Source organism: Diplotaxodon limnothrissa, linkage group LG6, assembly GCF_057381915.1.
Source record: "Diplotaxodon limnothrissa isolate DT_005_m linkage group LG6, D_limnothrissa_male_GT1.1, whole genome shotgun sequence".
In the NCBI taxonomy this organism is placed as follows: domain Eukaryota; kingdom Metazoa; phylum Chordata; class Actinopteri; order Cichliformes; family Cichlidae; genus Diplotaxodon; species Diplotaxodon limnothrissa.
Window position 1 is genome coordinate 6,990,245 of NC_140601.1, and position 17,737 is coordinate 7,007,981.

The following is a 17,737-nucleotide window of genomic DNA, read 5'->3' on the forward strand; positions in this document are numbered from 1 at the left end:
ATGAAGTTGTTCAAAAACGCTTTATTTCGCCAAGACAATGCGTTTCTCACTGTTACATGCATTTGAATGGGAAACTCGCCTGAAACAAAGTATAGGTTTTCATTATGTGAATAATTTTAAAATCTTAGCTCAAACGGCTGCAAAACCTGTTTGCCCAGCACGGGGATATTGAGTTCTATAAGATAAAGCCATAAACATGGTTGTCTGAGTCTTCTATCAAAAGTTACAGCGATTTATATGAAGTGGTTGAAAATCGCTTTATTTCGCCAAGACAGTGTGTTTCTCACTGTTACATGCATTTGAATGGGAAACTCACCCGAGACAAAGTATAGGTTTTCATTATGTGAATAATTTTTAAGTCTTAGCTCAAACGGCTGCAAAACCTGTTTGCCCAGCACGGGGATATTGAGTTCTATAAGATAAAGCCATAAACATGGTTGTCTGAGTCTTCTATCAAAAGTTACAGCGATTTATATGAAGTGGTTGAAAATCGCTTTATTTCGCCAAGACAGTGTGTTTCTCACTGTTACATGCATTTGAATGGGAAACTCACCCGAGACAAAGTATAGGTTTTCATTATGTGAATAATTTTTAAATCTTAGCTCAAACGGCTGCAAAACCTGTTTGCCCAGCACGGGGATATTGAGTTCTATAAGATAAAGCCATAAACATGTTTGTCTGAGTCTTCTATCAAAAGTTACAGCGATTTATATGAAGTGGTTGAAAATCGCTTTATTTCGCCAAGACAGTGTGTTTCTCACTGTTACATGCATTTGAATGGGAAACTCACCCGAGACAAAGTATAGGTTTTCATTATGTGAATCATTTTAAAATCTTAGCTCAAACGGCTGCAAAACCTGTTTGCCCAGCACGGGGATATTGAGTTCTATAAGATAAAGCCATAAACATGGTTGTCTGAGTCTTCTATCAAAAGTTACAGCGATTTATATGAAGTGGTTGAAAATCGCTTTATTTCGCCAAGACAGTGTGTTTCTCACTGTTACATGCATTTGAATGGGAAACTCGCCTGAAACAAAGTATAGGTTTTCATTATGTGAATAATTTTTAAATCTTAGCTCAAACGGCTGCAAAACCTGTTTGCCCAGCACGGGGATATTGAGTTCTATAAGATAAAGCCATAAACATGTTTGTCTGAGTCTTCTATCAAAAGTTACAGCGATTTATATGAAGTTGTTCAAAAACGCTTTATTTCGCCAAGACAATGCGTTTCTCACTGTTACATGCATTTGAATGGGAAACTCGCCTGAAACAAAGTATAGGTTTTCATTATGTGAATAATTTTAAAATCTTAGCTCAAACGGCTGCAAAACCTGTTTGCCCAGCACGGGGATATTGAGTTCTATAAGATAAAGCCATAAACATGGTTGTCTGAGTCTTCTATCAAAAGTTACAGCGATTTATATGAAGTGGTTGAAAATCGCTTTATTTCGCCAAGACAGTGTGTTTCTCACTGTTACATGCATTTGAATGGGAAACTCACCCGAGACAAAGTATAGGTTTTCATTATGTGAATAATTTTTAAGTCTTAGCTCAAACGGCTGCAAAACCTGTTTGCCCAGCACGGGGATATTGAGTTCTATAAGATAAAGCCATAAACATGGTTGTCTGAGTCTTCTATCAAAAGTTACAGCGATTTATATGAAGTGGTTGAAAATCGCTTTATTTCGCCAAGACAGTGTGTTTCTCACTGTTACATGCATTTGAATGGGAAACTCACCCGAGACAAAGTATAGGTTTTCATTATGTGAATAATTTTTAAATCTTAGCTCAAACGGCTGCAAAACCTGTTTGCCCAGCACGGGGATATTGAGTTCTATAAGATAAAGCCATAAACATGTTTGTCTGAGTCTTCTATCAAAAGTTACAGCGATTTATATGAAGTTGTTCAAAAACGCTTTATTTCGCCAAGACAATGCGTTTCTCACTGTTACATGCATTTGAATGGGAAACTCGCCTGAAACAAAGTATAGGTTTTCATTATGTGAATCATTTTAAAATCTTAGCTCAAACGGCTGCAAAACCTGTTTGCCCAGCACGGGGATATTGAGTTCTATAAGATAAAGCCATAAACATGGTTGTCTGAGTCTTCTATCAAAAGTTACAGCGATTTATATGAAGTGGTTGAAAATCGCTTTATTTCGCCAAGACAGTGTGTTTCTCACTGTTACATGCATTTGAATGGGAAACTCACCCGAGACAAAGTATAGGTTTTCATTATGTGAATAATTTTTAAATCTTAGCTCAAACGGCTGCAAAACCTGTTTGCCCAGCACGGGGATATTGAGTTCTATAAGATAAAGCCATAAACATGGTTGTCTGAGTCTTCTATCAAAAGTTACAGCGATTTATATGAAGTGGTTGAAAATCGCTTTATTTCGCCAAGACAGTGTGTTTCTCACTGTTACATGCATTTGAATGGGAAACTCACCCGAGACAAAGTATAGGTTTTCATTATGTGAATAATTTTAAAATCTTAGCTCAAACGGCTGCAAAACCTGTTCTGTTTGCCCAGCACGGGGATATTGAGTTCTATAAGATAAAGCCATAAACATGTTTGTCTGAGTCTTCTATCAAAAGTTACAGCGATTTATATGAAGTTGTTCAAAAACGCTTTATTTCGCCAAGACAATGCGTTTCTCACTGTTACATGCATTTGAATGGGAAACTCGCCTGAAACAAAGTATAGGTTTTCATTATGTGAATAATTTTTAAATCTTAGCTCAAACGGCTGCAAAACCTGTTTGCCCAGCACGGGGATATTGAGTTCTATAAGATAAAGCCATAAACATGTTTGTCTGAGTCTTCTATCAAAAGTTACAGCGATTTATATGAAGTTGTTCAAAAACGCTTTATTTCGCCAAGACAATGCGTTTCTCACTGTTACATGCATTTGAATGGGAAACTCGCCTGAAACAAAGTATAGGTTTTCATTATGTGAATAATTTTTAAATCTTAGCTCAAACGGCTGCAAAACCTGTTTGCCCAGCACGGGGATATTGAGTTCTATAAGATAAAGCCATAAACATGTTTGTCTGAGTCTTCTATCAAAAGTTACAGCGATTTATATGAAGTTGTTCAAAAACGCTTTATTTCGCCAAGACAATGCGTTTCTCACTGTTACATGCATTTGAATGGGAAACTCGCCTGAAACAAAGTATAGGTTTTCATTATGTGAATCATTTTAAAATCTTAGCTCAAACGGCTGCAAAACCTGTTTGCCCAGCACGGGGATATTGAGTTCTATAAGATAAAGCCATAAACATGGTTGTCTGAGTCTTCTATCAAAAGTTACAGCGATTTATATGAAGTGGTTGAAAATCGCTTTATTTCGCCAAGACAGTGTGTTTCTCACTGTTACATGCATTTGAATGGGAAACTCACCCGAGACAAAGTATAGGTTTTCATTATGTGAATAATTTTTAAATCTTAGCTCAAACGGCTGCAAAACCTGTTTGCCCAGCACGGGGATATTGAGTTCTATAAGATAAAGCCATAAACATGGTTGTCTGAGTCTTCTATCAAAAGTTACAGCGATTTATATGAAGTGGTTGAAAATCGCTTTATTTCGCCAAGACAGTGTGTTTCTCACTGTTACATGCATTTGAATGGGAAACTCACCCGAGACAAAGTATAGGTTTTCATTATGTGAATAATTTTAAAATCTTAGCTCAAACGGCTGCAAAACCTGTTCTGTTTGCCCAGCACGGGGATATTGAGTTCTATAAGATAAAGCCATAAACATGTTTGTCTGAGTCTTCTATCAAAAGTTACAGCGATTTATATGAAGTTGTTCAAAAACGCTTTATTTCGCCAAGACAATGCGTTTCTCACTGTTACATGCATTTGAATGGGAAACTCGCCTGAAACAAAGTATAGGTTTTCATTATGTGAATAATTTTTAAATCTTAGCTCAAACGGCTGCAAAACCTGTTTGCCCAGCACGGGGATATTGAGTTCTATAAGATAAAGCCATAAACATGTTTGTCTGAGTCTTCTATCAAAAGTTACAGCGATTTATATGAAGTTGTTCAAAAACGCTTTATTTCGCCAAGACAATGCGTTTCTCACTGTTACATGAATTTGAATGGGAAACTCGCCTGAAAGAAAGTATAGGTTTTCATTATGTGAATCATTTTAAAATCTTAGCTCAAACGGCTGCAAAACCTGTTTGCCCAGCACGGGGATATTGAGTTCTATAAGATAAAGCCATAAACATGTTTGTCTGAGTCTTCTATCAAAAGTTACAGCGATTTATATGAAGTTGTTCAAAAACGCTTTATTTCGCCAAGACAATGCGTTTCTCACTGTTACATGCATTTGAATGGGAAACTCGCCTGAAACAAAGTATAGGTTTTCATTATGTGAATAATTTTTAAATCTTAGCTCAAACGGCTGCAAAACCTGTTTTCCCAGCACGGGGATATTAGGTTCTATAAGATAAAGCCATAAACATGGTTGTCTGAGTCTTCTATCAAAAGTTACAGCGATTTATATGAAGTTGTTCAAAAACGCTTTATTTCGCCAAGACAATGCGTTTCTCACTGTTACATGCATTTGAATGGGAAACTCGCCTGAAACAAAGTATAGGTTTTCATTATGTGAATAATTTTAAAATCTTAGCTCAAACGGCTGCAAAACCTGTTTGCCCAGCACGGGGATATTGAGTTCTATAAGATAAAGCCATAAACATGGTTGTCTGAGTCTTCTATCAAAAGTTACAGCGATTTATATGAAGTGGTTGAAAATCGCTTTATTTCGCCAAGACAGTGTGTTTCTCACTGTTACATGCATTTGAATGGGAAACTCACCCGAGACAAAGTATAGGTTTTCATTATGTGAATAATTTTAAAATCTTAGCTCAAACGGCTGCAAAACCTGTTTGCCCAGCACGGGGATATTGAGTTCTATAAGATAAAGCCATAAACATGGTTGTCTGAGTCTTCTATCAAAAGTTACAGCGATTTATATGAAGTGGTTGAAAATCGCTTTATTTCGCCAAGACAGTGTGTTTCTCACTGTTACATGCATTTGAATGGGAAACTCACCCGAGACAAAGTATAGGTTTTCATTATGTGAATAATTTTAAAATCTTAGCTCAAACGGCTGCAAAACCTGTTTGCCCAGCACGGGGATATTGAGTTCTATAAGATAAAGCCATAAACATGGTTGTCTGAGTCTTCTATCAAAAGTTACAGCGATTTATATGAAGTGGTTGAAAATCGCTTTATTTCGCCAAGACAGTGTGTTTCTCACTGTTACATGCATTTGAATGGGAAACTCACCCGAGACAAAGTATAGGTTTTCATTATGTGAATCATTTTAAAATCTTAGCTCAAACGGCTGCAAAACCTGTTTGCCCAGCACGGGGATATTGAGTTCTATAAGATAAAGCCATAAACATGGTTGTCTGAGTCTTCTATCAAAAGTTACAGCGATTTATATGAAGTTGTTCAAAAACGCTTTATTTCGCCAAGACAATGCGTTTCTCACTGTTACATGCATTTGAATGGGAAACTCACCGGAGACAAAGTATAGGTTTTCATTATGTGAATAATTTTAAAATCTTAGCTCAAACGGCTGCAAAACCTGTTTGCCCAGCACGGGGATATTGAGTTCTATAAGATAAAGCCATAAACATGGTTGTCTGAGTCTTCTATCAAAAGTTACAGCGATTTATATGAAGTGGTTGAAAATCGCTTTATTTCGCCAAGACAGTGTGTTTCTCACTGTTACATGCATTTGAATGGGAAACTCACCCGAGACAAAGTATAGGTTTTCATTATGTGAATAATTTTTAAATCTTAGCTCAAACGGCTGCAAAACCTGTTTGCCCAGCACGGGGATATTGAGTTCTATAAGATAAAGCCATAAACATGGTTGTCTGAGTCTTCTATCAAAAGTTACAGCGATTTATATGAAGTGGTTGAAAATCGCTTTATTTCGCCAAGACAGTGTGTTTCTCACTGTTACATGCATTTGAATGGGAAACTCACCCGAGACAAAGTATAGGTTTTCATTATGTGAATCATTTTAAAATCTTAGCTCAAACGGCTGCAAAACCTGTTTGCCCAGCACGGGGATATTGAGTTCTATAAGATAAAGCCATAAACATGGTTGTCTGAGTCTTCTATCAAAAGTTACAGCGATTTATATGAAGTTGTTCAAAAACGCTTTATTTCGCCAAGACAATGCGTTTCTCACTGTTACATGCATTTGAATGGGAAACTCACCCGAGACAAAGTATAGGTTTTCATTATGTGAATAATTTTAAAATCTTAGCTCAAACGGCTGCAAAACCTGTTTGCCCAGCACGGGGATATTGAGTTCTATAAGATAAAGCCATAAACATGGTTGTCTGAGTCTTCTATCAAAAGTTACAGCGATTTATATGAAGTGGTTGAAAATCGCTTTATTTCGCCAAGACAGTGTGTTTCTCACTGTTACATGCATTTGAATGGGAAACTCACCCGAGACAAAGTATAGGTTTTCATTATGTGAATAATTTTTAAATCTTAGCTCAAACGGCTGCAAAACCTGTTTGCCCAGCACGGGGATATTGAGTTCTATAAGATAAAGCCATAAACATGTTTGTCTGAGTCTTCTATCAAAAGTTACAGCGATTTATATGAAGTTGTTCAAAAACGCTTTATTTCGCCAAGACAATGCGTTTCTCACTGTTACATGCATTTGAATGGGAAACTCGCCTGAAACAAAGTATAGGTTTTCATTATGTGAATAATTTTAAAATCTTAGCTCAAACGGCTGCAAAACCTGTTTGCCCAGCACGGGGATATTGAGTTCTATAAGATAAAGCCATAAACATGTTTGTCTGAGTCTTCTATCAAAAGTTACAGCGATTTATATGAAGTTGTTCAAAAACGCTTTATTTCGCCAAGACAATGCGTTTCTCACTGTTACATGCATTTGAATGGGAAACTCGCCTGAAACAAAGTATAGGTTTTCATTATGTGAATAATTTTTAAATCTTAGCTCAAACGGCTGCAAAACCTGTTTGCCCAGCACGGGGATATTGAGTTCTATAAGATAAAGCCATAAACATGGTTGTCTGAGTCTTCTATCAAAAGTTACAGCGATTTATATGAAGTGGTTGAAAATCGCTTTATTTCGCCAAGACAGTGTGTTTCTCACTGTTACATGCATTTGAATGGGAAACTCGCCTGAAACAAAGTATAGGTTTTCATTATGTGAATAATTTTTAAATCTTAGCTCAAACGGCTGCAAAACCTGTTTGCCCAGCACGGGGATATTGAGTTCTATAAGATAAAGCCATAAACATGTTTGTCTGAGTCTTCTATCAAAAGTTACAGCGATTTATATGAAGTTGTTCAAAAACGCTTTATTTCGCCAAGACAATGCGTTTCTCACTGTTACATGCATTTGAATGGGAAACTCGCCTGAAACAAAGTATAGGTTTTCATTATGTGAATAATTTTTAAATCTTAGCTCAAACGGCTGCAAAACCTGTTTGCCCAGCACGGGGATATTGAGTTCTATAAGATAAAGCCATAAACATGTTTGTCTGAGTCTTCTATCAAAAGTTACAGCGATTTATATGAAGTTGTTCAAAAACGCTTTATTTCGCCAAGACAATGCGTTTCTCACTGTTACATGCATTTGAATGGGAAACTCGCCTGAAACAAAGTATAGGTTTTCATTATGTGAATAATTTTTAAATCTTAGCTCAAACGGCTGCAAAACCTGTTTGCCCAGCACGGGGATATTGAGTTCTATAAGATAAAGCCATAAACATGGTTGTCTGAGTCTTCTATCAAAAGTTACAGCGATTTATATGAAGTGGTTGAAAATCGCTTTATTTCGCCAAGACAGTGTGTTTCTCACTGTTACATGCATTTGAATGGGAAACTCACCCGAGACAAAGTATAGGTTTTCATTATGTGAATAATTTTTAAATCTTAGCTCAAACGGCTGCAAAACCTGTTTGCCCAGCACGGGGATATTGAGTTCTATAAGATAAAGCCATAAACATGGTTGTCTGAGTCTTCTATCAAAAGTTACAGCGATTTATATGAAGTGGTTGAAAATCGCTTTATTTCGCCAAGACAGTGTGTTTCTCACTGTTACATGCATTTGAATGGGAAACTCACCCGAGACAAAGTATAGGTTTTCATTATGTGAATAATTTTTAAATCTTAGCTCAAACGGCTGCAAAACCTGTTTGCCCAGCACGGGGATATTGAGTTCTATAAGATAAAGCCATAAACATGGTTGTCTGAGTCTTCTATCAAAAGTTACAGCGATTTATATGAAGTGGTTGAAAATCGCTTTATTTCGCCAAGACAGTGTGTTTCTCACTGTTACATGCATTTGAATGGGAAACTCACCCGAGACAAAGTATAGGTTTTCATTATGTGAATAATTTTAAAATCTTAGCTCAAACGGCTGCAAAACCTGTTCTGTTTGCCCAGCACGGGGATATTGAGTTCTATAAGATAAAGCCATAAACATGTTTGTCTGAGTCTTCTATCAAAAGTTACAGCGATTTATATGAAGTTGTTCAAAAACGCTTTATTTCGCCAAGACAATGCGTTTCTCACTGTTACATGCATTTGAATGGGAAACTCACCCGAGACAAAGTATAGGTTTTCATTATGTGAATAATTTTAAAATCTTAGCTCAAACGGCTGCAAAACCTGTTTGCCCAGCACGGGGATATTGAGTTCTATAAGATAAAGCCATAAACATGGTTGTCTGAGTCTTCTATCAAAAGTTACAGCGATTTATATGACGTGGTTGAAAATCGCTTTATTTCGCCAAGACAGTGTGTTTCTCACTGTTACATGCATTTGAATGGGAAACTCACCCGAGACAAAGTATAGGTTTTCATTATGTGAATCATTTTAAAATCTTAGCTCAAACGGCTGCAAAACCTGTTTGCCCAGCACGGGGATATTGAGTTCTATAAGATAAAGCCATAAACATGTTTGTCTGAGTCTTCTATCAAAAGTTACAGCGATTTATATGAAGTTGTTCAAAAACGCTTTATTTCGCCAAGACAATGCGTTTCTCACTGTTACATGCATTTGAATGGGAAACTCGCCTGAAACAAAGTATAGGTTTTCATTATGTGAATAATTTTTAAATCTTAGCTCAAACGGCTGCAAAACCTGTTTGCCCAGCACGGGGATATTGAGTTCTATAAGATAAAGCCATAAACATGGTTGTCTGAGTCTTCTATCAAAAGTTACAGCGATTTATATGAAGTGGTTGAAAATCGCTTTATTTCGCCAAGACAGTGTGTTTCTCACTGTTACATGCATTTGAATGGGAAACTCACCCGAGACAAAGTATAGGTTTTCATTATGTGAATAATTTTTAAATCTTAGCTCAAACGGCTGCAAAACCTGTTTGCCCAGCACGGGGATATTGAGTTCTATAAGATAAAGCCATAAACATGGTTGTCTGAGTCTTCTATCAAAAGTTACAGCGATTTATATGAAGTGGTTGAAAATCGCTTTATTTCGCCAAGACAGTGTGTTTCTCACTGTTACATGCATTTGAATGGGAAACTCACCCGAGACAAAGTATAGGTTTTCATTATGTGAATAATTTTTAAATCTTAGCTCAAACGGCTGCAAAACCTGTTTGCCCAGCACGGGGATATTGAGTTCTATAAGATAAAGCCATAAACATGTTTGTCTGAGTCTTCTATCAAAAGTTACAGCGATTTATATGAAGTTGTTCAAAAACGCTTTATTTCGCCAAGACAATGCGTTTCTCACTGTTACATGCATTTGAATGGGAAACTCGCCTGAAACAAAGTATAGGTTTTCATTATGTGAATAATTTTAAAATCTTAGCTCAAACGGCTGCAAAACCTGTTTGCCCAGCACGGGGATATTGAGTTCTATAAGATAAAGCCATAAACATGTTTGTCTGAGTCTTCTATCAAAAGTTACAGCGATTTATATGAAGTTGTTCAAAAACGCTTTATTTCGCCAAGACAATGCGTTTCTCACTGTTACATGCATTTGAATGGGAAACTCGCCTGAAACAAAGTATAGGTTTTCATTATGTGAATAATTTTTAAATCTTAGCTCAAACGGCTGCAAAACCTGTTTGCCCAGCACGGGGATATTGAGTTCTATAAGATAAAGCCATAAACATGGTTGTCTGAGTCTTCTATCAAAAGTTACAGCGATTTATATGAAGTGGTTGAAAATCGCTTTATTTCGCCAAGACAGTGTGTTTCTCACTGTTACATGCATTTGAATGGGAAACTCGCCTGAAACAAAGTATAGGTTTTCATTATGTGAATAATTTTTAAATCTTAGCTCAAACGGCTGCAAAACCTGTTTGCCCAGCACGGGGATATTGAGTTCTATAAGATAAAGCCATAAACATGTTTGTCTGAGTCTTCTATCAAAAGTTACAGCGATTTATATGAAGTTGTTCAAAAACGCTTTATTTCGCCAAGACAATGCGTTTCTCACTGTTACATGCATTTGAATGGGAAACTCGCCTGAAACAAAGTATAGGTTTTCATTATGTGAATAATTTTAAAATCTTAGCTCAAACGGCTGCAAAACCTGTTTTCCCAGCACGGGGATATTGAGTTCTATAAGATAAAGCCATAAACATGGTTGTCTGAGTCTTCTATCAAAAGTTACAGCGATTTATATGAAGTTGTTCAAAAACGCTTTATTTCGCCAAGACAATGCGTTTCTCACTGTTACATGCATTTGAATGGGAAACTCACCCGAGACAAAGTATAGGTTTTCATTATGTGAATAATTTTAAAATCTTAGCTCAAACGGCTGCAAAACCTGTTTGCCCAGCACGGGGATATTGAGTTCTATAAGATAAAGCCATAAACATGGTTGTCTGAGTCTTCTATCAAAAGTTACAGCGATTTATATGAAGTGGTTGAAAATCGCTTTATTTCGCCAAGACAGTGTGTTTCTCACTGTTACATGCATTTGAATGGGAAACTCACCCGAGACAAAGTATAGGTTTTCATTATGTGAATCATTTTAAAATCTTAGCTCAAACGGCTGCAAAACCTGTTTGCCCAGCACGGGGATATTGAGTTCTATAAGATAAAGCCATAAACATGTTTGTCTGAGTCTTCTATCAAAAGTTACAGCGATTTATATGAAGTTGTTCAAAAACGCTTTATTTCGCCAAGACAATGCGTTTCTCACTGTTACATGCATTTGAATGGGAAACTCGCCTGAAACAAAGTATAGGTTTTCATTATGTGAATAATTTTTAAATCTTAGCTCAAACGGCTGCAAAACCTGTTTGCCCAGCACGGGGATATTGAGTTCTATAAGATAAAGCCATAAACATGGTTGTCTGAGTCTTCTATCAAAAGTTACAGCGATTTATATGAAGTGGTTGAAAATCGCTTTATTTCGCCAAGACAGTGTGTTTCTCACTGTTACATGCATTTGAATGGGAAACTCGCCTGAAACAAAGTATAGGTTTTCATTATGTGAATAATTTTTAAATCTTAGCTCAAACGGCTGCAAAACCTGTTTGCCCAGCACGGGGATATTGAGTTCTATAAGATAAAGCCATAAACATGGTTGTCTGAGTCTTCTATCAAAAGTTACAGCGATTTATATGAAGTTGTTGAAAATCGCTTTATTTCGCCAAGACAGTGTGTTTCTCACTGTTACATGCATTTGAATGGGAAACTCACCCGAGACAAAGTATAGGTTTTCATTATGTGAATCATTTTAAAATCTTAGCTCAAACGGCTGCAAAACCTGTTTGCCCAGCACGGGGATATTGAGTTCTATAAGATAAAGCCATAAACATGTTTGTCTGAGTCTTCTATCAAAAGTTACAGCTATTTATATGAAGTTGTACAAAAACGCTTTCTTTCGCCAAGACAGTGCGTTTCTCACTGTTACATGCATTTGAATGGGGAACTCGACCGAAACAAAGTATAGGTTTTCATTATGTGTATAACTTGAAAATCTTAGCTCAAACAGCTGCAAATCCTGTTTTCCCAGCACGGGGACCTTGAGTTCTATAAGATAAAGCCATAAACATGTTTGTCTGAGTCTTCTATCAAAAGTTACAGCTATTTATATGAAGTTGTACAAAAACGCTTTCTTTCGCCAAGACAGTGCGTTTCTCACTTTTACATGCATTTGAATGGGGAACTCGACCGAAACAAAGTATAGGTTTTCATTATGTGTATAACTTGGAAATCTTAGCTCAAACAGCTGCAAATCCTGTTTTCCCAGCACGGGGACCTTGAGTTCTATAAGATAAAGCCATAAACATGTTTGTCTGAGTCTTCTATCAAAAGTTACAGCTATTTATATGAAGTTGTACAAAAACGCTTTCTTTCGCCAAGACAGTGCGTTTCTCACTGTTACATGCATTTGAATGGGGAACTCGACCGAAACAAAGTATAGGTTTTCATTATGTGTATAACTTGAAAATCTTAGCTCAAACAGCTGCAAATCTTGTTTTCCCAGCACGGGGACCTTGAGTTCTATAAGATAAAGCCATAAACATGTTTGTCTGAGTCTTCTATCAAAAGTTACAGCTATTTATATGAAGTTGTACAAAAACGCTTTCTTTCGCCAAGACAGTGCGTTTCTCACTGTTACATGCATTTGAATGGGGAACTCGACCGAAACAAAGTATAGGTTTTCATTATGTGTATAACTTGAAAATCTTAGCTCAAACAGCTGCAAATCCTGTTTTCCCAGCACGGGGACCTTGAGTTCTATAAGATAAAGCCATAAACATGTTTGTCTGAGTCTTCTATCAAAAGTTACAGCTATTTATATGAAGTTGTACAAAAACGCTTTCTTTCGCCAAGACAGTGCGTTTCTCACTGTTACATGCATTTGAATGGGGAACTCGACCGAAACAAAGTATAGGTTTTCATTATGTGTATAACTTGGAAATCTTAGCTCAAACAGCTGCAAATCCTGTTTTCCCAGCAAGAGGACCTTGAGTTCTATAAGATAAAGCCATAAACATGTGTATTCGAGTCTTCTATCAAAAGTTACAGCTATTTATATGAAGTTGTACAAAAACGCTTTCTTTCGCCAAGACAGTGCGTTTCTTACTGTTACATGCATTTGAATGGGGAACTCGACCGAAACAAAGTATAGGTTTTCATTATGTGTATAACTTGAAAATCTTAGCTCAAACAGCTGCAAATCTTGTTTTCCCAGCACGGGGACCTTGAGTTCTATAAGATAAAGCCATAAACATGTTTGTCTGAGTCTTCTATCAAAAGTTACAGCTATTTATATGAAGTTGTACAAAAACGCTTTCTTTCGCCAAGACAGTGCGTTTCTCACTGTTACATGCATTTGAATGGGGAACTCGACCGAAACAAAGTATAGGTTTTCATTATGTGTATAACTTGGAAATCTTAGCTCAAACAGCTGCAAATCCTGTTTTCACAGCAAGGGGACCTTGAGTTCTATAAGATAAAGCCATAAACATGTGTATTCGAGTCTTCTATCAAAAGTTACAGCTATTTATATGAAGTTGTACAAAAACGCTTTCTTTCGCCAAGACAGTGCGTTTCTTACTGTTACATGCATTTGAATGGGGAACTCGCCTGAAACAAAGTATAGGTTTTCATTATGTGTATAACTTGGAAATCTTAGCTCAAACAGCTGCAAATCCTGTTTTCCCAGCAAGAGGACCTTGAGTTCTATAAGATAAAGCCATAAACATGTGTATTCGAGTCTTCTATCAAAAGTTACAGCTATTTATATGAAGTTGTACAAAAACGCTTTCTTTCGCCAAGACAGTGCGTTTCTTACTGTTACATGCATTTGAATGGGGAACTCGACCGAAACAAAGTATAGGTTTTCATTATGTGTATAACTTGGAAATCTTAGCTCAAACAGCTGCAAATCCTGTTTTCCCAGCACGGGGACCTTGAGTTCTATAAGATAAAGCCATAAACATGTTTGTCTGAGTCTTCTATCAAAAGTTACAGCTATTTATATGAAGTTGAACAAAAACGCTTTCTTTCGCCAAGACAGTGCGTTTCTCACTGTTACATGCATTTGAATGGGGAACTCGACCGAAACAAAGTATAGGTTTTCATTATGTGTATAACTTGGAAATCTTAGCTCAAACAGCTGCAAATCCTGTTTTCCCAGCAAGAGGACCTTGAGTTCTATAAGATAAAGCCATAAACATGTGTATTCGAGTCTTCTATCAAAAGTTACAGCTATTTATATGAAGTTGTACAAAAACGCTTTCTTTCGCCAAGACAGTGCGTTTCTTACTGTTACATGCATTTGAATGGGGAACTCGACCGAAACAAAGTATAGGTTTTCATTATGTGTATAACTTGAAAATCTTAGCTCAAACAGCTGCAAATCTTGTTTTCCCAGCACGGGGACCTTGAGTTCTATAAGATAAAGCCATAAACATGTTTGTCTGAGTCTTCTATCAAAAGTTACAGCTATTTATATGAAGTTGTACAAAAACGCTTTCTTTCGCCAAGACAGTGCGTTTCTCACTGTTACATGCATTTGAATGGGGAACTCGACCGAAACAAAGTATAGGTTTTCATTATGTGTATAACTTGGAAATCTTAGCTCAAACAGCTGCAAATCCTGTTTTCACAGCAAGGGGACCTTGAGTTCTATAAGATAAAGCCATAAACATGTGTATTCGAGTCTTCTATCAAAAGTTACAGCTATTTATATGAAGTTGTACAAAAACGCTTTCTTTCGCCAAGACAGTGCGTTTCTTACTGTTACATGCATTTGAATGGGGAACTCGACCGAAACAAAGTATAGGTTTTCATTATGTGTATAACTTGAAAATCTTAGCTCAAACAGCTGCAAATCTTGTTTTCCCAGCACGGGGACCTTGAGTTCTATAAGATAAAGCCATAAACATGTTTGTCTGAGTCTTCTATCAAAAGTTACAGCTATTTATATGAAGTTGTACAAAAACGCTTTCTTTCGCCAAGACAGTGCGTTTCTCACTGTTACATGCATTTGAATGGGGAACTCGACCGAAACAAAGTATAGGTTTTCATTATGTGTATAACTTGAAAATCTTAGCTCAAACAGCTGCAAATCTTGTTTTCCCAGCACGGGGACCTTGAGTTCTATAAGATAAAGCCATAAACATGTTTGTCTGAGTCTTCTATCAAAAGTTACAGCTATTTATATGAAGTTGTACAAAAACGCTTTCTTTCGCCAAGACAGTGCGTTTCTCACTGTTACATGCATTTGAATGGGGAACTCGACCGAAACAAAGTATAGGTTTTCATTATGTGTATAACTTGAAAATCTTAGCTCAAACAGCTGCAAATCCTGTTTTCCCAGCACGGGGACCTTGAGTTCTATAAGATAAAGCCATAAACATGTGTATTCGAGTCTTCTATCAAAAGTTACAGCTATTTATATGAAGTTGTACAAAAACGCTTTCTTTCGCCAAGACAGTGCGTTTCTTACTGTTACATGCATTTGAATGGGGAACTCGACCGAAACAAAGTATAGGTTTTCATTATGTGTATAACTTGAAAATCTTAGCTCAAACAGCTGCAAATCTTGTTTTCCCAGCACGGGGACCTTGAGTTCTATAAGATAAAGCCATAAACATGTTTGTCTGAGTCTTCTATCAAAAGTTACAGCTATTTATATGAAGTTGTACAAAAACGCTTTCTTTCGCCAAGACAGTGCGTTTCTCACTGTTACATGCATTTGAATGGGGAACTCGACCGAAACAAAGTATAGGTTTTCATTATGTGTATAACTTGGAAATCTTAGCTCAAACAGCTGCAAATCCTGTTTTCACAGCAAGGGGACCTTGAGTTCTATAAGATAAAGCCATAAACATGTGTATTCGAGTCTTCTATCAAAAGTTACAGCTATTTATATGAAGTTGTACAAAAACGCTTTCTTTCGCCAAGACAGTGCGTTTCTTACTGTTACATGCATTTGAATGGGGAACTCGACCGAAACAAAGTATAGGTTTTCATTATGTGTATAACTTGAAAATCTTAGCTCAAACAGCTGCAAATCTTGTTTTCCCAGCACGGGGACCTTGAGTTCTATAAGATAAAGCCATAAACATGTTTGTCTGAGTCTTCTATCAAAAGTTACAGCTATTTATATGAAGTTGTACAAAAACGCTTTCTTTCGCCAAGACAGTGCGTTTCTCACTGTTACATGCATTTGAATGGGGAACTCGACCGAAACAAAGTATAGGTTTTCATTATGTGTATAACTTGAAAATCTTAGCTCAAACAGCTGCAAATCTTGTTTTCCCAGCACGGGGACCTTGAGTTCTATAAGATAAAGCCATAAACATGTTTGTCTGAGTCTTCTATCAAAAGTTACAGCTATTTATATGAAGTTGTACAAAAACGCTTTCTTTCGCCAAGACAGTGCGTTTCTCACTGTTACATGCATTTGAATGGGGAACTCGACCGAAACAAAGTATAGGTTTTCATTATGTGTATAACTTGAAAATCTTAGCTCAAACAGCTGCAAATCCTGTTTTCCCAGCACGGGGACCTTGAGTTCTATAAGATAAAGCCATAAACATGTTTGTCTGAGTCTTCTATCAAAAGTTACAGCTATTTATATGAAGTTGTACAAAAACGCTTTCTTTCGCCAAGACAGTGCGTTTCTCACTGTTACATGCATTTGAATGGGGAACTCGACCGAAACAAAGTATAGGTTTTCATTATGTGTATAACTTGAAAATCTTAGCTCAAACAGCTGCAAATCTTGTTTTCCCAGCACGGGGACCTTGAGTTCTATAAGATAAAGCCATAAACATGTTTGTCTGAGTCTTCTATCAAAAGTTACAGCTATTTATATGAAGTTGTACAAAAACGCTTTCTTTCGCCAAGACAGTGCGTTTCTCACTGTTACATGCATTTGAATGGGGAACTCGACCGAAACAAAGTATAGGTTTTCATTATGTGTATAACTTGAAAATCTTAGCTCAAACAGCTGCAAATCCTGTTTTCCCAGCACGGGGACCTTGAGTTCTATAAGATAAAGCCATAAACATGTTTGTCTGAGTCTTCTATCAAAAGTTACAGCTATTTATATGAAGTTGTACAAAAACGCTTTCTTTCGCCAAGACAGTGCGTTTCTCACTGTTACATGCATTTGAATGGGGAACTCGACCGAAACAAAGTATAGGTTTTCATTATGTGTATAACTTGAAAATCTTAGCTCAAACAGCTGCAAATCCTGTTTTCCCAGCACGGGGACCTTGAGTTCTATAAGATAAAGCCATAAACATGTTTGTCTGAGTCTTCTATCAAAAGTTACAGCTATTTATATGAAGTTGTACAAAAACGCTTTCTTTCGCCAAGACAGTGCGTTTCTCACTGTTACATGCATTTGAATGGGGAACTCGACCGAAACAAAGTATAGGTTTTCATTATGTGTATAACTTGAAAATCTTAGCTCAAACAGCTGCAAATCCTGTTTTCCCAGCACGGGGACCTTGAGTTCTATAAGATAAAGCCATAAACATGTTTGTCTGAGTCTTCTATCAAAAGTTACAGCTATTTATATGAAGTTGTACAAAAACGCTTTCTTTCGCCAAGACAGTGCGTTTCTCACTGTTACATGCATTTGAATGGGGAACTCGACCGAAACAAAGTATAGGTTTTCATTATGTGTATAACTTGGAAATCTTAGCTCAAACAGCTGCAAATCCTGTTTTCCCAGCAAGGGGACCTTGAGTTCTATAAGAT